The sequence below is a fragment of the Leguminivora glycinivorella genome, chromosome 1, assembly GCF_023078275.1.
Source record: "Leguminivora glycinivorella isolate SPB_JAAS2020 chromosome 1, LegGlyc_1.1, whole genome shotgun sequence".
Classification (NCBI taxonomy): Eukaryota; Metazoa; Arthropoda; class Insecta; order Lepidoptera; family Tortricidae; genus Leguminivora; species Leguminivora glycinivorella.
The window spans coordinates 27,232,010-27,254,695 of NC_062971.1; positions in this window are offsets into that span (position 1 = coordinate 27,232,010).

Genomic DNA, 22,686 nt, shown 5'->3' on the forward strand with positions numbered 1-22,686 from the left:
ATAGCCCAAAACGATGCTGAACTGGTAATACATGTACCTACGCGTATTGTTTGTGTGACATATCAACGTCCTCCTTGCGACTGCCATCCGACCTTCCAATCCGAAGGGTAAACTAGACCTTATATGAATTAGTACGGTTTCCTCACGTTGTTTTCCTTCACCGAAAAGTGACTGGCAAATATCAAATGACATTTCGCTCATAAATTCCGAAAAACTCATTGGTGCGAGCCGGGGTTCGAACCCGCGACCTCCGGAACGAAAGTCGAACGTACTTACCGCTAGGCTACCAGCGCTAACCTACCATATATTTAGCAGCATCGCTTATTATGATGTTTTAAGTGGGTAGCTAAATTAGCGTTATTTTCGAGACGATATAGACTCGTAGTCGACCCCTTTTCTCATATAAAATCGCCTCAGGGAGCATGCGTCGAAGGTACGTGCTTAGCGAAATCTTTATGGCTCGTATCTCGAAGCTTTTTACGAGGTAGGTACCTGTTACAACTTCCTGCTCATGCCTTCATTTGCTGGCATTGCTTTTTGAAAACCTTCTGCAAAACCCATATTTATAACCAAATGTTATTATATTCTTTAAAATTACGTGTAGGTAGGTATAACTCTGCAAAAACTCGCTTCACCTATTTGGAAAACTTGTTTTTCTACTCCCGTGTTGTTATTCGTCATTTACCGTGTCGTGCATAGATCGTTAAAACCCTACATAAAAGATGCCCGCCCCCGGCCGGCGCCCCGCGTACCCACGCATACGATATAGCTCTTACAGCATTGCTAGGTAGCCGTTAAGGGATATAGCGGGCCGCGGGGCGCCGGCCGGGGGCGGGCGGCGGCGCGTGGGAGTGCGAGCGACAGGGTGAGTGCAGAAATATTGCAGAGGACAAGTCAAAATACTTGTAGGAAACAGTGCGAATTTCACGAAAGTTATTCTAGAAAACTATTCAAAAGTATGTGCATGGTCGTAGAAAAAGTATTGTATGCAACAGTGTTTAACTGAGTCAAAAAATACTCGTGGCGTCTTAATAACAATTTTCGGCTTCGCCTCAAATTGTTACCCACGCCACTCGTCTTTTTTGACCTCCTTTAAACGCCTGTTGCATAAAATACTATTTTAGCATTTCCTGCTTCGTTGTGTAGAATCAAATAAGCTGTATCAGTGGTCCCAAAAGTTGAGTGACTCATTTAGTAAAAAAACCATCTCTTGGCCACCCTAAAAAGGAGGCATTTGAATATCACTCACGCTCATATTCCATAGTAATTTCGGGGCCCACTAAATATCGTGATCCGTCATTAGGACCCATGTCATAGGACGGGAAATACTATCCTAGATCATTATTTTCATACGGTGCATAAATCATTTAATTTAGGACGACATTACTTATAGTTTATTAAATTCCGTAGATAAGCTATGGAGCTAGGTACCAGTAACTATTTGAAACTACAAGTACAATGAAATTATGTAGACCCGTGTAATATTCGGTTATGAAAGGTATTCGTACAGCTGAATGTATTCCTCATCTTTGTCAGCTCATCACTCATTCATTCAACGCGCAGCCATGCGAGGAAACTTCATCTCAGCGAACACAACTTGAAGCGTAAGGCAGTTTGGTGAAATTTCCGTCGCTGCTGTATTCAGTGAGTACCTATGTTCTTGAAATCAATTTGTATTAGTTAGGGGTCCACAGAGGTACCTAAACATTTATGTTGGTTAGATAAGTATTTCCTTTTTTTTATGAAATTATTTTTTTGCAAAGAATGCCAGCAAAAGGTACGCCTCTACCTACTCGTACGTACCTATCAACTGAAACCAATTAATTTTAACAGAAGCTGTTTTTATCAATATAAAAATATCATTAAAACTTAAAAACATTCTTATTCCTTAAGCCCTTTCATTAAAGGCAGTAACAATACAGAAAATTTGGCGTAGGGATGTGACGACCCCATCGCCCATTGGTTTTACCAGTGCAATCAGTCAACGCAGGGCAGCTTGTGGCGAACTGTTGGGGAACAGCGACCCCACGTACCCGAGTGCTCCTGGGGAGTTCTGTTACCCGTAAGGCGGGTGGGTGGGACAGGACTCTCTACCTCTGGCTTGTCTTGGCTGGCCGTCCAGAGTGGGGTCGTTAGGGCTACATGCCCCAGGGGTGAAAATTTGCATAAGACGCGAGTTGGTACAGTGGCTTAACGGCCACTGGGCAGAAAGCGGTGTACACCTCTCGACACCCTTGAGTTCTCACACCGGTGTTGCCCTTGAGCCATCTTGGATGTCGCTTTTTGTGGGGGCCCATCTTGTGGGGACGAGTCACCGTCTGCCGGAAATAAAATTGGATACCGTTTTATTAGGCAGGCGTCCGGTTTTTTATCCATAGCCCAGTATTTAGTCCATCACTTTCATCAAAATAGACCAGTTCATTTTAGATTCCATTAACTCTCAAATAGTCCTTACACCCTGGCGGGTGTTGCCTCTGCGTGTGTCCCATGATACGGGCAAGGGCAACATCCGCTCGGTGTACCCCTTACATTTCATTAAAGTGTCGAAAGGGCCTCTACGCGTTGGCTTCGGCCCCGCGCACGCCTCCCAAAGGTCCGGAACACCATTGTTCCGTGATGGGAAAGACACAGAAAATTTTAAAAATGTCCTCCCTTGTAACATTTTATAAAAGTTATTTGATTCTTTTACGCAGGTGAATTCGCGTATCAGGTAGAAAAATACACGAATTAAACACGTAGGTATATCACGCCCCCATAAAAACCAAATGCTTCACACAAGACCCATCATGGCCGGGCTGATAGCAGAATGGCTAGTGTCATCACAGAGATCTGTCAACCCACGTTTCATTCGTGGTTTCATTCGGCTGAATTTGTAAAGATTTTTTTTGCGCACCCTCTGAACTTGATAGTGATTGATTACAGCTTTTATTGAAAGGCATCCTTCAATGCGTGACGTCTTCATACTATGGAATACTTGCGCAAATCTGCTTGGTTTTGTTGTCGTATACTCTGTGGCAAGTGTCTGCTGACATGTACTCGTAAAATAATTTGAATAGAAGGCAATAAATGTATAATAGGTATTAAGCGTAGAAATTAAGAGTTTGTGTTTTTCGACCTCACGATAAGGGTGACTTTTTTATATGTGAAAAAACCCTTTTTTTTTCAATAAAGATTTTTAAAAAAGTAGGTACAAGCAGGTTGTGGATACCTATTTATTTATTAATGTTATAGAAATATGGTAATACCTATACATACATAATGTACATATCGAGTTACAGTAAAATGAGCAGATTTATACAAATATTTTTAAATTAAAGGAAAAATTCACACCTCCGGCAGGACTCGAACCTGCGATGTCTGGCCTTGCCGGGGCCCCGGCCATACTAAAAATATGTAATATCGCTCGCAGACGTTTCTGCATGATAAAAAAAAACAAATTTAGATTTATACAACCTTATTTTCTGAAAGTACATAATAGTACGTTGCTCCTTGAAAGTTATGTATGAAAATCTTGGCATAATTAATGGAAGATTTTTTTTTATTGGTATATGTACATTATAGGCCGAAATTATTTTTCATCAACCCTCCCCATCCCTCTCCCCTCTGCGTTACCCCTCTTCCCCTCTTAAATAGCCGAAAATGCGGTTTTTCTCGATTTCTGAAAAAACCGTTGAAGATACAGAAAAAGCGTGTAGGAACAAAGTAAACCTTAATGAATTTACTACAAATCTGTCTTTGCCACTTTAGTGCTAGCACTTATAGTTTTCGCGCGATCTGTCACGGAAGTTGCTCCTTTCTGCAATTTTCTTTAGTGAATGTTAAGTTTTCTCCCAAATTGCTTACGAAATCTGTTTGATATTACTAAAATATTATAAACTGAAAATGAATTTCAGAGGCAAAAATTTGAACTCACGGCTTCTGGATTGATACTCCAGGGCTCTACCAACAGCTACCAAAAGCTCATCCCCAGTCAGCGATATACTATATGGATAAATGGTACTCCTAGCGACTACATACATACTACCGTGAAAATATTACGTCTTAAATAGTTACTGGAATTCCAAGACATATTTGAAATTCCACCCATGGTAGTGATTTTTCCCCCTTAATTTTATTTTAGTCATGAGTTTACAATATTTTAGTCATATCAAACAAATTTCGACGATTCCGTAAGCATTTTGGGCGAAAACTTAACATTTATTAAAGATAATTGCAGCAAAGGACCAACTTTCGTGATGGATCACGCGAAAACTATAAGTGCTAGAACTAAAGTGTCGATGAAAGATTTGTAGTAAATTTATTAAGGATTACTTCGTTCCTACGCGCTTTTTCTGTATCTTCAACAATTTTGTCAGAAATCGAGAAAAACCGCATTTCCGGCACTTTAAGGGAGGGTAGAGGGGTGACGCAGAGGGGGGAGGAGTGGGGAGGGTTGATGAAAAATAACTTCGGTATATAACGTACATATTCCAATTAAAAAAAATCTTCCATTAATCATGCCGTAATTTTAGCTAATTTCCCCGTATTAATAATTAAACATTCGTTTTGCGAGTTCCATGCACTGGCGCGGCGCACTTAGTAACGTCAACTTTAGTGGTAAAAAGCGGATAAAAGTTGAGGAAGCTGTAGAAATATTATTTAAATTCTTCGCAGTTTAATAACAATTTAGGACCGAGAAAGCACAGCTTGAATAGTTCATTGTGGAAAGTTTCCGCGAGTTGTCCGCGGAGATGCTTACATTTGAATTAATTTATGGTCTTTTTTATTTTGATGTAGGTACCTACTTTTTTTGCTTCGATGGCAGTATCACGTAAATAATACGACTTAATAAAAAAATGTTACTTTCAAGTTACAATGTATATTAAACATGTAGTTTCGGAGGAGTAGCTATATAATGGCTGTTAGAGTAGTCATATGAGGTGAGGCAGAAAATAGATGGTTTTATTTTTAAGGAAGATAGGTAAAAACAATTTTAAGACATTTTTATACATACTAGAGGTACCTACAGTAATAAAATAAATTAATTAGGTGAGCTACAAAAGAGTATGGCGGATTTGTTAATTTCTCCGTGCAATTTCGTAGCTGCTCCCTGTACATCAGGAATTTAGACTTATCTAAAGCTTGTAGTACCAAATAAGGTGCCTAAGTATTTGATTACTACTATCATGATATTCGCCATAACAGTCAGCACAGTAAAACAAGCCTGATATTATCATAAATTATGTTTAAACAAGTTTGAAAACAATAACAATGCGTGTAATGTGGTGTCATTATCATAAATAATTAAAATTATTCATTCTGAACAAATGCTGATCAATTAAACATAACAACCTATAACGGTCTTTGAAATCTGTGCCATATAACTAAAGCTTTTTTAAAATGAATACTGAAAAGCACAAATAATTTGCAGCTTGCAGCAATATGATTCATTTCATTTGTGATCATACACGTAAAATTGGTATTAACATATTTACTTCATTTGAACTGTAGGTAAAGGTTTTGTTTGTTTTATGGTTTGCATTGTACTCACAATCGGTTGGTTTGTTTGTAATATAGCGAGTTACTATTGGATACCGGGTGATAAATAATATTGGGATTATGAAAAAAATAATTCAAAGCGACCTCATAATGTAGATTACATTGCAGGCTCAGCGATGCATCTGGTCTTAGTTCCGACACGTTTTAAGGTTATGGTGCATTTTGTAGTGCATATAAAGCTGAGAGTTGAAATTAGTTAAAAGATAATAAATAGGGTAGTACCTTATTTTGTAATTATTAGATGAATCCTGTAATGTATGAGCTACCGGTTGGTGTATTGTATGTGTAATCCCACTAAACATACCTGTTAAAAAGGGGGCCAATTTCCTATGGGCTAATTGTTCCCCTAAAAAAAAGGGTTGAAATCTAATCCTATGCCAAGTTTAGATGCAACTTAAAATATGGTACTTATAATTATTTGTGAAAATACGGAGGTACTTGGTTCAAAATATCGAAATTATAATAGTTGTGAATTTGAACTTCTTGTTCTTAATTTTTTGTTAATCTACTACAAAACATTAATCTTTGATACATATAACATATACATCAATTACATTACATATCCTGTACCACTTTACGAGTAGACACTTGACTCCTATAAGTAAATAATTTGGTTTAAAAACTCTGTAACTGGCTCGTTGTCTATGAAACCGTCGCCTTTAAGAGTAAGACATTAATTAAAATTCTTACCTTTATTAATTAACTTTCCGAAGTACTCGTCAAGTAAGATGATATAGCATTTTATGCAACTGGCGTTTAAGTGAGGTCAAAAAAGACGAGTGGCGTGAGTAACAATTTGAGGCGAAGCCGAAAATTGTTAATAAAGACGCCACGAGTATTTTTTGACTCAGTTAAACACCGTTGCATACAATACTTTTTCTACGACCATGCACTTACTTTTTCATAGTTTTCTAGAATAACTTTCGTGAAATTCACACTATTTCCTGTATTTTGACTTGTCCGCCTTTCCTCTGTTCCTGTTCCTGCGCTCGTTGTCGCTCGCACTCCCCCGCGCCGCCGCCGCCGCCAGCCTCGGCGCCCCGCGCCCCCGCTATATCCCTTAAAGGCTTCCTAACAATGCTTTAAGAGCTATATCGTATGCGTGGGTGCGCGGGGCGCCGGGCGGGGGCTGGAATATTTTATGTAGGGTTTTAAAGATCTATGCACGACACTGTAAATGACGAATAACACTACGAGAGTAGAAAAAACTTTTTAAGAAACGCTTCAGTAGACTGATACTTTATAATGTATGTAGTACCTACATTGTAGAACTGTTACGATACGAGGGCGACACTGAAAGTTTTTAGAACTGGCCACTTGTAAAGAATATAGGTAATTAAAAAATAAATTAACATTTTAAAAATTCGACTCTTTTCCAATATAATTGTGTGTGCATTTCATTCATATATCATTTGTTTTACGATTTGGCGGCAAAATCAAAAGAGTGTGTTTCATTTCAGTATGTATTTCACGAGAGAAAATGTTCATACCATGATTTTCTATGACTTTCGATGTCATTTAAGTCGTTTGGCCTTTCACAATGAAGCCCCATCTCGTGGCAACGTGGCATTGTTTACAACTGGTTTAAAAAAAATTAAACGTGGTCGCACTAATTTCATCGATGATCAGCGTGAGGGACGGCCTTTTACGGCGATGACTGAAGATAACATTAGTGTTGTGAGGCGTATGATAGAGACTGACAAAAGAGTGACCTACCAACATATTCCGAGAACCTTAGGCATCGGTATGAGTCAAGAGCACCAAATCCTCCGTGGACATTTAGTAGTCAGGAGGCTTTGTGCCCGTTGTTGGATACCCCATAATTTGGCAGAGACCCAATAACTACCCCTAAGAACGAGTGGGCAAAGTGATTTTCTCAGTGGTTCCATCGGATGCAGCGATGTATTGATGTGAAGGAACACTATTTTAAAAAGATAAAATGAAACTAATACTTGCTAGTTTGCTTAGTTTTAGATTTAAATCTCTAAAAACTTTCAGTTTGGCCCCCGTATTGCATACATTTGTTTACTCAAATAGTGTGCTTTCTATTATATGTATAAGTTTTTGGTGTCAGATCGCATAAAACAGGGAGACTGTAGTGCACCCGTCGCCTGTACTGCGGGACGCGACCCGACTGCAATATACGCTGAAATTGGAACTTGTCGCTTGGCCAGCTGGTGTTATTAAAGTATACATTCACTCATTAGTGAGCATAATAACTTACCACCTAGGATCGGTAATTATTTAACATTTTTCTTCCAAATAATAACGCAATAAATTCCTATAGGTAGAGACTGGCTAGCTGCATTCGTCAATAAAACGCAGAAGACGCGACTAGTTCTGTTTTTGTTTTTGGCGATTGGAAAAGTGTTAACTTCTAAGCCTATAAATCTTATCATTGGACTTACAAGTATGTAAGTATGAAAAATATAAAAAAGGACTTAATTTTTAACAGTGTTTGATTTGCGTTTTCGGTTGCGTGCATGCGATAGGTATATGAATATATACGTCTATTTTTATGATATTAGATTAGTCTGGATATGTACGCATAGGTCCTTTGAAGTACATATTTTTGAGAAAAACGAGGGGCAGACTGCAAGCGCGTTACCCAATCACGGTACGTGTGGAAAATAAAAAGCAGGATATTAAGTTACCTATAATATTTTCCCATTCAATAATGTAAATACAATACCGTGTTATTATTTATGTCGGAAAAAGGTTGGAAATATGTCGATGTACACAAAAGATCTGAGCATGGTATCGAATTCTTCAAGAGATTTATTATCCTCGTGCACCTTACGAACAGAATCTTAATAGTGGCAGGTTTGGTTACCTCGTTGTCAAAATTTTAATGTAAAACAAGCAACCTTCTTCTTAGGTGTTAGGTACCTACTAATATTTTTGTGTTGCTTAATAGTCTCGTTTTAGCTTTTTTTGTTTTATAAATGACCTAAGTGGACTGTTCTATCATTTTTTGGTTTGGTTTGGTCATTGTTTGTTTTTTTTTTAGTTGTCAAAGCGAACCCCAGGCCCCAGGCTCCCATGAGCCGTGGCAAATGCCGGGATAACGCAAGGCGGATGATGAAGTTTCTAAAAATGACCAGTGGTTTCTTTGACGAAACTCATTGATCACTTTTTTTTACATAAACAAACATTTCTCTCATGCCCTACTCCTGGAGAAAATAGGTAATACTCGTAAAAAAATCTGAAATCTGAACTGGCAGTCCTTAAAGAAAATTTATCTGGCCATGTGTCTTGCAGACTTGCCAGACTATTGTTACGTTGGTTCTTCCACAGACATCCTTAATCTGCAGGTAATTATAAGCCTGCCTAATATTTAAAATGTCTGATAAAGAGTGCCATATGACTCGAAATATATTGCCAGTAGCAACAAAAGTCAATGTAGATCCGTCCTTTTTCAATTTTTGAAATTTGTCTCAAGAAAATTTAACTTCAATAACTGAGCCCGGACGGATGAAATGGCGACAGGTCACAGGCACAATGTGCGATCCCCGCATGCCCCGTAGGCTGAAGGGGAAAATTTATAAATCTCGTTTCTCTCTGTCGTCTTGTATGAAAGTGAGTGCTGGGCCGTCAGGAAGAAGGATGAGAGAAGTCTGCATGTAAATGTAATGAGAATGTTGCGATGGATGTGTGGTGTGACAAGACGGGATAGGATTCGAATGAGTATATTAGTATAAGAGGAAGCCTGAGAGTTGCGCCAGTGACAGAGAAGGTGAGAGGAAGCAGATTAGCATGGTATGGGCATGTAACGCGGAGGGATGAAAGCAATGTTATAAAACGAGTGGTAAATATGAAGGTGGATGGCGACAAGGGTAGTGGAAGGCCTAAGAAGAGATGGGTGGAATGAGTGAACACTTGAACAGTGATAATATGAGAGTGAAAGGTGTTAGTATGGAAATGACGGCTGATAGAGAGGAATGGAGGAGGAAGATCTGCTGCGCCGAACCCAAATAATAAGGGGAAGAGGACAAGAGAATGATGATGACCTAATACTTATTAAATTGTGAGAGATCTTACGAAGTGAACATAGGAAGAATTCTTGTGAAACGAGGTGGATTTAGTTGTTGGCTTAAACGTTTATATACATGTAGCAAATTTCATGGATTTATTCTAGTAAAAAGACTCTGTGCGTAATAATTAAACAGCTTATCTAAAATTACATATGCAAATCCGCTTAGTGCCCTCATTAAATTATTCGTCCTAATGTACCTACTCATTTACATATGAATCGTAGCTTACCTTTAAAACTCCTGTGTTTTATTCTATTTTTATATAATTTTGCAGTTTTTTTTCTATGCAACGAGGTTATAATTACTGATTTTTGAACTCCACGGAATTATGCAAGTTAATTTAGGTTGAAAGATTTGTAGTAATGGATTTCAACGTCATTTGATAGCTTGATCCCTTAATCCACCGCCGACGGCGCTGGTTTTTGCTTTACTAAACTCGTTTAATAGAATCTGAACTCGAAGATATTTTAGCATTCGGGTTGATAAATAACGTTTAATATTGTACTCGGGCTAAATTTTAGGTATTTATCTGTTAAAAGCTGTTACTGAACAAGCGTAGAAGGCTACTTCACACTCCAGACATTTTTTTTTAATTAATCAAAGTTGTACCAGTTGTACGAGCATGTGAGTTTTCGCAAACATATAGCGAGAACGATTTAATACTGGACTGACAAAGCCCATACAAAAAAGCGTACCCCTGAAATGTATGGGCCTTTTAGGCTTAAAACTAGATGGCGCTGTTTGCAGCCTGGAAGTGGTCAAAATCATATTTTCCCTAAATATTTTTGCGTGTTTTTATATTTAATAAGAACAAATGACATACTTCTTTATTTTAAAATTATGATATCACATTTAAAAAAAAAAATTTGGAGGCATGATCAGTGTAGTTTATGATAGTATTTAATAGGTGGCGCTAAAAAATCGAGGTACGATTCTTAGGATGAAGTATGTAAATCCTATGTAAATAATCCTTGGTAATAGTAATAGCAACTACTTGTTTAAAACTGAAAAGGTACCTACTTACTAAGCTAAAATATTATTGATATAAATAATTTTTCGCTAAGATTTTAGGTGAGTAATTTAGGTAATTTAGGTATGCTTCTCATCTATGACTTTCAGTCTTTTTCCAAACCGACAGTCTTATCCTAAGTATATTTTAAATATTGATTTTATTATGTATTATTATCCTCTGTTCATATGATACTGTATACCTAATTATACGAGTAAATAATCTAGTAGACTAGTAACATGAAACCTCTTATTACCTTAATGATTAATACGAATTTCTCGTTGTCTAGCGAACACTCGAACAGCGGGGAGTAAGTAGGTAGGTATATACTCGTACCTACTAGAAATTAATTATCTAAGCAATTCAGTTTGAATGTTGAAATAGGTACCCTATTAATTAGCTTATCTCTTCTTATCTTCTTCCTTATCTCCAACCGCTTTCACACTCAACTATCCCTCTATAATTCGTTAAAAAAAATATGTTATGATTTTTTTCTCATTTTTATTTACCTAAGATTTTTTTTTAATAGCCTATAGTGTGTCCCACTGCTGGGAAAAGGCCTCCCCTGTTTTCCGCCACTCGTCACGGCTCTGTGCATGCTCTCGCCAGCTGCCACAAAAACCTTACCTAACTTACTTACTTTACTTATTTTACCTAAGATTAAGAGTGAAATATATTTCATAAAACAAAATCAGTCTTGTGGATACTAGTATTTCATCCGTTTTTGAAGAATCAAAAGAGCAAAAGAGATTGCTTTAATCAGTAATAGGATGGAAATATTATTGAAATATCCAAATAATAACAATATCAAGTAACAGTTCTAAGACTACTATTTTATTTGTACCCATTACATTATTTTAGATCACCCACGCAAGTTACAAAAACTTAGTTCCTCTACCTACTAGCAAAGAGGATCGAGTATTATAGAGAGTTAGTGCGTTTTCACATTATCCGATCCGATATCGGATGTCGGATTGATAACCCATACATTACAGGCGCCATCTTGGATTTTTTCTATTGCAATCCTTCCGACATCCGATATCAGATCGGATAATGTGAAAACGGCCTTACTCTCGAAGTAAAATGTGTACCTAATCACAGTGCATAAACTGCCATCTCTTGACACAGGCTTAAAACTTTTGAACCTCAGTTTTGGCAATTTGGCCTATATTCTTAGCTTGGCACCTATGTGTTAAAATGTCAAATATAAATATTAGCCTCATCTAGCCCCAAAGGTGTAATGCCATCTAGGCCACCGTACCTTTTTCTGTATGGTACTGATGTACGTTTTTTTCTTAAACTTTATCTGTCTATAACGGAGTTATACACTATGTAACATAATTGCCGAAGATAAATCCTACGGCTTATACATTACCTTCTATAGTACCTTTAATTTTCATGGCGTTTATTTTAAAAAAAGGAAGTGGTATTCGTAACCGCTATTCGATACCGGTTATGCTCTTAAATGGATCACCAGCATTAATGTTACATCCTGTATAATATAAATTATGTCTTTGCTACTAGTAAACTGATATTGATAACTTTTTCTTTCACAAACAAGTCCAACCTTATCTATCATGAAATGTTCTGCAAAACACTATAAGTGAAACCTACGTTACTCGATACAACCAATTCTTCTATTCTCACCAAGCCCCTAGAGTGAAATTGATACATTTTTACCAATACTGATACTTAAAGAGAAAATGGGACGACCGAATCTTCATCCAAACGTAGGTAGTCCTTGTTTTCCTCCCCGGATAACAATTCTTATGAAGTTAGATATACCTAGTGTAAGAAGACATTATGTATTTTTAACCGCCTTCCAAATCTCAAGGGAAGGGGTTTTCAATTCGTCTGTATTTTTTAACCGCCTTCCCAATCTCAAAGGAAGGGGTTTTCAATTCGTCTGTTTTTTTTTTTAATGTTTGTTCCTCGATATCTCCGTCGTTACTGGACCGATATTGAAATTTTTTTTTGATTGAATGTATATTCATACAGATTGGTCCCATTTTTCTCAGAACCCAGTTCTGATGATGGGATCCTGGAGAAATCGAGGGAACTCCTCAAATCTGAAAGGCATATATATGGTGATTTTTGTGTTTTTAAAGGAACAGCATGCATTTACGTACGGAACAGTGACATTTGGTGCAGTGAAACTCCTGATGATGGTCAGAATGGAACTCCTCAAATCTGAACGGCACACTTGTGGAACTGCTGATGAAGAGTGAGCCGCCCCTGGTTAGAGTTCCGTTCTGATAATCATTCTCATCTGTAAGTACTTCAGAATCATCCAGATTTCAAAATTGGTTCAGAAATGACGGAGATATCGAATTACAAACATTAAAAAATATACAGACGAATTGATTAACATAATCCAACATTTGAAAGTATTTATCACCAGAACCCCAAAGGAAGGCGGTTTTTTTTCAGATGGTGGTCTTAATTAAAAAAAAAAAAAAAGAAGTGGTACTCAGGGTCTGATGATGGAGACAGATGGTGGTCACCAGTACCGATGAACCATGGAACTAAACCACTTAAATTTAAATTTTAAATTATTTATTCAATAAAAGTAAAACAGTTTTTACATAAAACTTAAATCAATATAATAATAAATATATTATAATAATAAATATATTATTTATAATAATATATTTAGGGTTTTCAATTCGTCTGTGTTTGTTCCTCGATATCTCCGTCGTTACTGGACCGATTTTGAAATTTTTTTTTCTATTGAATGTATATGCATACAGATTGGTCCCATTTTTATCAAAACCCAGTTCTGATGATGGGATCCTGGAGAAACCGAGGGAAGTCCTCAAATCTGAAAGGCATACATATAGTATTTTTTATGTTTTTAAAAGAAACAGCATGCATTTACGTACGGAACAGTGACATTTGGTGCAGTGGAACCCCTGGTGATGGTCAGAATGGAAGTCCTCAAATCTGAACGGCACACTTATAGTGACTTTGGTATTTTTATAAGAACAGCATGCACTTACGTCCAGAACAGTGACATTTGGTGCAGTGGAACTGCTGATGAAGAGTGAGCCGCCCCTGGTTAGAGTTCCGTTCTGATAATCATTCTCATCTGTAAGTAGGTACTTCAGAATCTTCGAAATTTCAAAATTGGTTCAGAAATGACGGAGATATCGAATAACAAACATTAAAATATATACAGACGAATTGATAACATAATCCAACATTTGAAAGTATTTATCACCAGAACTCCAAAGGAAGGCGGTTTTTTTTTCTTAAAAATTATTTACTACAGCTTTGTTCTATTTTTGAATTATTATAAAAATGTGAGGAGCCTTAAATTAATTAATGATGAGCAACGAAATGTTTTCATACAAATTTTAGAACAGCCCCTTTTTGTTACAGTAATTAAATGTACCTACTTAAGTATAACAATCAAACGTTGAGCATATGCATCTAATTGTACTAAAATATTTTTCACCACACCAAGTGGTAAAGGCTTTCTTTGCTATTCGAAAACAGATAGCAAAATTGCATTTTATCCACAAGGGGGCAAAGTAATTTCATACGAATTTTAACTCGATGTCTTAATCTGCCTGCTAGATTTTACCTATAAATGATGATTTTGAATCATAAATATTGAATAAATTGATAGATTTCATTTATTTTGATGTTTTATAGTAAGTATTTTGTTCGTGTTGGTGTGGTGAAAAATTTTGTGTTTCACTCGGTGGCAAAGTTTGTTTAACCTTCGTGCCTTGATACCCTCGCAACGCTCAAGATTCCACTTTTTGAACCACTCGCTACGCTCGCGGTTCAATTTTGGAATCTTTCGCTTGCTCGGGTGTCAATATTGACACGTGCGGTTAAACAACTACTTTGCCCCCTTGTAAAACAAATAACTATTAAAACACTCGAGTCAGTTGTCGGAGTTCCGCCGTCAAAATCTCCTGAGGATGCCTGAGGCGAAACACGTGTCGAATTTTGTATTTTTGATGGCAGTTTGTCACCAGTATTAATTTTTGCGGCGGGAGGTTGGTAACGTTTATAAAATTGCATGTAGAGAATGTACAAGTAAATAGGTATAAAGGGTTAGCAGTGATTTGGCACGTTATCTTTTCGCGGATTAACAAAGTAATTTTTAATTTGTAATCTAGATATTGTCTTCGTTTACCGCGATAGTTACTCATGAAATAACTATGGAAACGGATGGGCGATATAATTCGTTTCCATAGTTCATCATTTTCTAGATTTTGACCATAGGTACACCTACACGAAGGAATATTAAGTTTTTTTAGACTAACGTTTGTATGAATAGGCTGTTTCGCAGGCCCGCCTCCTTTCGTCTCGAGGCGATAGATGCTTCCGACCGTCGACGGGCAGCGAGCCAAACGGCAGGAATTTGCCATAAGGGGCTCCGAGATATCACATACATTAATCTCTGTACTTTATTCGAACACCCTTTTGCTGCTATACTCCGCCGCAAGTCATTAAGCACTACGAGAAAAACATTTTCAACACATCAACTCGGCCCGTACCTTTTTTTCAAAAACTTATAAAATAGTTGCGTTTTACGGAAAAGTAAAACTTTTAAATGTATTGCAGGGGTGACACTTCTTACTGCAGCCAATTGTGAATGATAAATATATAACAAGTTGGTGATATGGTGGAAAATATTGTTTTACTATCTAAGTTAGCAAAGTTTGCCCTTTATGCCTAGAAACCCTCGCAAAACTCATGATCCCACTTTTCAAAACGCTCGTTTGCCCGGATATCAATTAACACTTTTTCAAATGGGATTAAACAACAACTGCGAGCCCTTGTGGAAAAAAATAATTATGCTATTATATTCCTGAAAATATTTTCTTCAGAAATACTATGAAAGAAATAAAGCAGCGCATTACTTACCTACAACCTTGAGTTTCCATTATAAAATCTTGTTGGGTTTTAAAAATGAGAAGTAATTAGTTACTCTTTTACTTGGTTTCCTACTCTGGGCAGGGAACAATGTAGGTAATCCTATTATGTAATTTACGGTAATTAAATTAAATTTTAACGGTGTAAATTATGTGACTTTATTCTAAATAGCTTAGGTACATTGATTTAATTTGTAAAAATCTATACTACATATAGCATAGTTGGCTTATAAGCCTTAAATAAGCATACTGCGTAATAAGTTTTGATTCAGTCAAAACTAAAAATGTCGGATCACCGAAACTTCGTGACCTAATGCTATTTTTATCGGGATTATCTTATAACGGTAGGTTCAAAAGACTGGTTTTTACAGTGATTTACAGTGTGTGCATGTTCTGTAAATTAAATAAAAATAATACAAAAAAAGATAATTAAATGAAAAAACATGGAACTCTACGAGCGCGACTAAGACTTATATTATCTTTTTGCATAGGTCCATTCATACGTTTCAGTTTGTGCAGGTATGATTTAGGTATAAGGATATAAATAAACCGAGCGATTTGTCATTTCACTCGGGGACAAAGGAAATGGGAGGTTTTAATAAATTTTCTAATTTATTGCCTTTTCCAGACCCCTCAGTTGGGAGCACGCGTTAACCTAGAAAACTGAGATGTTTAAGGCCCACTTGCACCAACCACTTAACTCAGGGTTAGTGAGAAGTCATCCGTCAAATTCCATATAAAATGGAGGGTTAACCCTCGGGTTAAACCTCCATTTTCGTTGGTGCAAGTGGGAATTCATTTGTTTATAGGTTAGATTTACTTAGGCCTTGGGAATGGAAATGCTACAATACGAAAATATTACATCACGCCTTCCAGCTGAGTCATTTTAAATGGTGTACAGAATATAAATGCAATTAAAGATATTGATTTACAGGTTGCTTACCTTAGGACCTAAATATTTTCACAGGAATATGTATAAATATTTAAAAGATTTGCTATGTCGCCTTTTATATTCTGCCCAAAATACGCCAAGCAATTTGAGACACCTAACTGGCCGCGGTGCTAACATTGAAATGAAATAAGAAATATCTAGGTACTGTTTTTTTTTTAGTTTATTCAGAAACCAAACAGTCACATAAACACATTACATATTGGCAATACAAAAATGTACTGCAAAAAAAGAAAACAATAACAAAAGACGGAGGTTCATAATAAAATTGTAAACTAAATTAATGTTCACTTAATGAGTATAAGAAAAAACATAACGTATATGTTTGCTTCATTTGACATCTATTAACGTTTTAAAAAGTTTTCGAAAACGACAAATAATGAAGTTCGTATGGAACATGCATGTCAGCCCCGAAATAAAGACTGATAATATTAAATAATAGGTAAAAAGTTATTTACATTTCGTAAAAGCGATCAAAAAGATCGGCAGATGAACAAATATCTTACTTTAATTACAAATGGCATACTACAGATAATTTTAAATTACAAAGTAAAGAAAACTATCTACTTAATTATATTTTAAATGCTTAAGTAATCAAACACGCTGTCTAGACAAGTAACCAATTCTATAATATACGCATTTATTTACCTACTTAAATAAGTATTTAAATGAAAATAATTTTATTTTATTTTTTCATTTTATAATTTGTAAGTAATTATCTACACCACAACTTACAGATACTATTTAGTTTAGACAGTATTCTTCTAGTTACAATACCTACTATGTACATACAATAGATTCTTACTTATTAGGTATTTATTACGCACAAAATAATAATATTTCCAAACCGAATTCCAATCAATAGCTAATACGAAAATCCAACCGCAAATCTTGCAGAATACCAAAAATTTCCTATTGGATTTACTTCCGTCGGAAGATAAGAATGTATTTAAATGAAATTCGAAATTTAATTTAAATAATGCCGTCAGGGCGACAGACGCCGGCTGCCGGGGAGGCTGTGATCGATGGCTGACACCATCAAAAATTAATAAGCCCCATTAAACTACCTCCCTTACAAGTAAGCTGTTAATTGGAGCCTTAAGCTATCAAAGACGACGCCAAGTTTTCTATTAAGCTGTCAGTGATGAAATTATACTATTACGGGTTCCGTACATTATGTGAAGGCTTGACTAAATTAGTTTAGATAAGTTTTGTAACATTGTATATCTGACACAGACTTAATCACTTAACTGTTACCTGGGCCTGATTTAGACGGCGTGCGAACTCGCATGCGATTTTAGTTACATTGCGGACTGTTGAGGTTATACAATTTTGCACAGCCATCAAATACAGCAATATAGTAAAACTCGTATGCGAGTTCTCGTACCGTCTAAATCGGCCCTTAAAGCTGATGTACCCATATCGTTTTACAGTACATATGGCCATTAAAATTTTTGACATAGTTGCGTATGCGTAATCTGCTAATTATCGCACTGTTGCGGTAATAATGTAAACTATACTACTACTACTACTACTACTACTACTACTACTACTGTAAAATAGTTTTCTTTAATTATTAGGGTCTAAAATTGTTACAGTTGACTCATATTTTATAATAATTTCACAAGAGCGGTTGGAGCACTCGAAAATGTAACTATTGTTTACGAGAAAATGCCAAAATTATCGAGACCAATTATATTCGTATCCCAAATTTTGCGAGCAGAGGGCCTACCGCGAACCTCGTTCGACGTGTTGCTTCTCTGTCGCACTTGTGAATTGGTACGTAGTGCGACAGGTAGGCAACACGTAGAACTTGTTTCGCGGTAGGCCCTCAGAACTGTAACAGTATTAAGGCGAAACTCGTTAAAGTTTACCTCCTCAAACAGTCATAAAAATAAGCTCTGTGCACGTATTCTCGCGCAGGTAAATTAGGGAAACGAACTGGCATTTCCGAGATGTTGGTCTTCAAATAAATATTTACATCATCATCATCATCATTGGCCTCAAAGTCTATAACAGACTATACAAGCAGTGTCAAGTGGGGCGACAACGTACAATATTTAGATTACATACGGTTTATTATAACCTACAAATATTATTCATTTGGCAACACATTTTCTGAAATAATATTTAGCTACAAAATAGGTATAAAATATTACTCTCGGCCAAATATATTATGGAAACAAGTTTATATTTCAATAGAAAAGCTTGTTTTTTATCTCATTCACTGTCAGCAACATACAGGAAATAGTGCGAATTTCACGAAAGTTATTCTAGAAAACTATTAAAAAGTAAGTGCATGGTCATAGAAAAAGTATTGTATGCAACGGTGTTTAACTGAGTCAAAAAATACTCGTGGCGTCTTTATTAACAATTTTCGGCTTCGCCTCAAATTGTTACTCACGCCACTCGTCTTTTTTGACCTCACTTAAACGCCTGTTGCATAAGATACTATTATGCAACTGATGGTTAAAAGAGGTCAAAAAAGTTGAGTGGCGTGGGTAACAATTTGAGGCGAAGCCGAAAATTGTTAATAAAGACGCCACGAGCATTTTTTGACTCAGTTAAACACCGTTGCATACAATACTTTTTCTACGACCAAGCACTTACTTTGAAAGAAAATTATAAATTCAACAAATACCTACTTTCAGTCATCTTAGTTATCTAGTGGACCTACCATTACCATACCTACCATTTTGAATATGCGGTTTGAGTACAAACATAAAAATAAAACTGTCTATGGTATGGTTCTCTGAAACCTGGCCACAAGACGAATCGAGTTCTCATACATTTGAATGCGATTCGACGCGTCGCCAATGAACGCAGCAGAAAACGAATGAGACTCGACTCTGCGAATGCCAGGCTTTATCTGATATTCTAAGGTTGGCAACAATGTATTTCATACAATATTTTAATTTTCTACGATGAAGTGAGTGGTTTGTTAAGGTGGTAGCAATGTAGTACAGAACTTTAACAGCTATAACGTGCTACTGCTACAAAATGTTTTCAGGGTATAGACTAGATAGACTTGTCTTGACATCTTTTATGTAGGATTTTAAAGTTCTATGCACGACCTTGTAACTCACGAATAACAGTACGGGAGTAGAAAAAATATTATTTACGTGAAAAGAAAATGTATAAAAGGAGAAAAATCTTCAAGTATTCTGAAGGTGGCCGTAAATTACTCACTTACATCCTGCTAAACGTTTAGCGCAAGAATTTGCACCTGCGATTTACCTCCGACTAAATGAGGACATGCCAAACGGCGCCCTCTCGGAAATGACATCTGCGTAGACGCGCAGTTTCGCCATATCTCATTCCACCGATTCCACCTATCTTGCCAAGGTATTTTTAACCCCCGACGCAAAAACGACGGGGTGTTATAAGTTTGACGTGTCTGTCTGTCTTTCTGTCTGTCTGTGTGTGTGTGTGTCTGTCTGTGGCATCGTAGCTCCCGAACGGATGAACCGATTTAGATTTAGTTTTTTTGTCTGAAAGCTGAGTTAGTCGGGAGTGTTCTTAGCCATGTTTCATGAAAATCGGTCTACTATGTCGCGGTCGGAGGTTTTTCAAAATTTTAATTTTGTGGTTAGGTTATTATGCCAAGGTTTTTGAGAGTCGAGTTTTATATTGGTACTTTGCAATATTTGATTAAATTTGAATTCGGTCCATATTTAGAAATAGAAAAGTACCTAGATCCATAATGTCTAAAATATTTAAGTGTATAATCGACATGGAAATATTACTATAACTCTTTAAAATATATGTACCTTTATTTTACCTATCTTTACAATAAATACCCGATCAAAAGTACTTACTGTTATGACCTAGCTTAAAGTCTAACTCTATCTTCAAAGTTTTAAAGAGAAAATAGCAAAGTTTGTTTTATAAAATATTACCTACTACATCTGGCTTCGTAGTATTTAGGCGGACGGCGAGGCGCTCTTGCTCAAAAAGCAGATGCCTTTTCAAGGTAAAATATTCCCGGGAAACCGAATTTAATTTCTCACTTTGAAGTTGGGATTCGTAATTGTTCGTGGTGCCCTTTTTGTGATTATTAAACCAATGTGCCGCTGGCGGATTTAGTAAACTATTTGCTGGGGTCTCCCCTTGGGGTCGGGGTTATTAAACTCCGAATATCTTTACACAATAAGACGTGTCATAATTAATGGTTTAAGTAAAAATACATCACACTCACACATTAACATAACTACGGGCATAAGGAGAAAATCTCTGTATCTTTGATTTAATTTAGTTGAAAGTGCAATACCGATGTTACCGACATTTTTTTTTACCTATTTTTAAATTCTTCAAATATTACATTTCCATCCCAAAGTCTGTGTTGTGATGACTATTTATTCATAATTATATGTTGTTGAAAAGGGCAGGGATAAATATAAGCAGGGGCCCATACAGGCAGTTTTACGTGGCTTGTTCGAGAGTTCGCCAAGCAGCTTGGTCATACTAGCACTGCCAGGGAGAACCACTAGTGGATAAAGGGGTGCTACAGGTACAACAACTCAATAATAAATTAAGAGGTGCTTTAGGTACGAGAAGTATTCTTTTGCGCGTGCGAAGCCGCGGGAAAAAGTCGTAGAAGAAAAATAAAGGAATCATAATATTTAATTAGACTCATTTCTTTCCACGCAGACTGTTTTTCAGTAGGTAAACGACTTTCCTCTTTTCACGTAGACTCATGTACTTATAAACAAACAATCAATGTAATATAATTGACATAAAGAAACTTGAAATAATTCAACTTTGCAAATTTTGCTTGCTATTTCATTCAATGTTTACAGTACATTATATTGCATAGGTAGTCATCTCATATCTCTCATGCGCTTCGTTTATTGCATGTTTTCTCAGTGAAAGTAAGGAGGTAAGTATCTACTTATTTAGTTAACTTTAACTTGAAACAAGTTATGTACGAACAATATAAACCGGTAAACATGTAAATACGCAACATTCATGTTCGTAAACTGAAGCGTCCTGAAACAAAGTCTCTGAATGCTCGGTAAACAAAATTTCGTTGATCGCGTATTTTTTGGTAAACAAAGTTGACCATGCAATTGGAAAAGGTTCGATGGTATTAATTGTCCCGCGAGTAACAAGGGGTTTTTGTGGAGTCGCACTTGTAGGACCGAGAGGCGGTCGATGCCGGGCGGGGTTGCTCCACGGCCTCAGTGTGCCTCGCGTCCGCCCCCACGACGCTCGCCCGCGCCCGGTGCACGCCGCCGCTCGCTGCTCCCCGCGACTCGCTCCGTCTCGCCCGACCAGCATCGCTCAGCCCGCGACGCGACGCGGTATGTAGGAAAAACGCTACAGGTGCCCCCGCTTTACTTACTCGCCACATGAAAAATGAGTGTATTTTCATAAGTAAACGGACAAAAAGTTTGTTCCGTTACGTAATGAGTGTATTATGTGTTTGTTAGTTGTTTGACTATCAACATTCTGGAAAGTTTCGTTAAGAAGTTTAGAATATAATATGTTTCATGAAAATCATAAAACTTGAAAAGAAAAGTAATTCGTTATCTTCTAAAAATATTTTTAAGTTTTTCACAGTTTTTCTAAATAATTATTACGGATACAGATTAAATAGTAGTATGTACTTACATCGAAAGGTTGTATAATTTTTGGGCGAAGGGTATGATTAGCAGTAGATTTTGGTTTATCTTAAAGCTTCAAAAAGTTACCAAGGTCGACTTTAGCTTAGCAGTCCAGTGCGCATGACCTGCGCAAGAGAAGTCAAAACTTTGTACATAGGTACCCATACTACGGGGATGTACCTGTAATAGGGTTAGGGCAAAATTTCCTGTGACCTGGATTTTATTCATCGAAGCCGGCGCGCTTCCGCGGGCAACTTGCCGTCTCGAAGGAAACTTAACAGTCCCGGATCTAACGAAATTATTATTTATTACAGACTTGAGCCACTTGGAAATACACTTATTTATTTCCTTAGATCTGTTTCTAATCCGTCCTCCGATTTAAGACTGGAAGTTTTTTATTTATGTACCTACTCGGATTGAATGTGTTGTTTAGTCTATAATTTAGGAACTATGCTAATATAATTATAATACCTAGTGTTTGAAGGTTTTTGCTTTCAAAATCATGTTGATATTTTAACGTTGCCAAAACGTCACATCTTACGATTCGTGCGAATGGTGCGATACCAACACACACATGTAACATGTTATTAGCAAAAATCGTATCGGCTATAACATTGTACCTACGACAGTTAGTTTACAGGCGGAAAAAAATTTAATA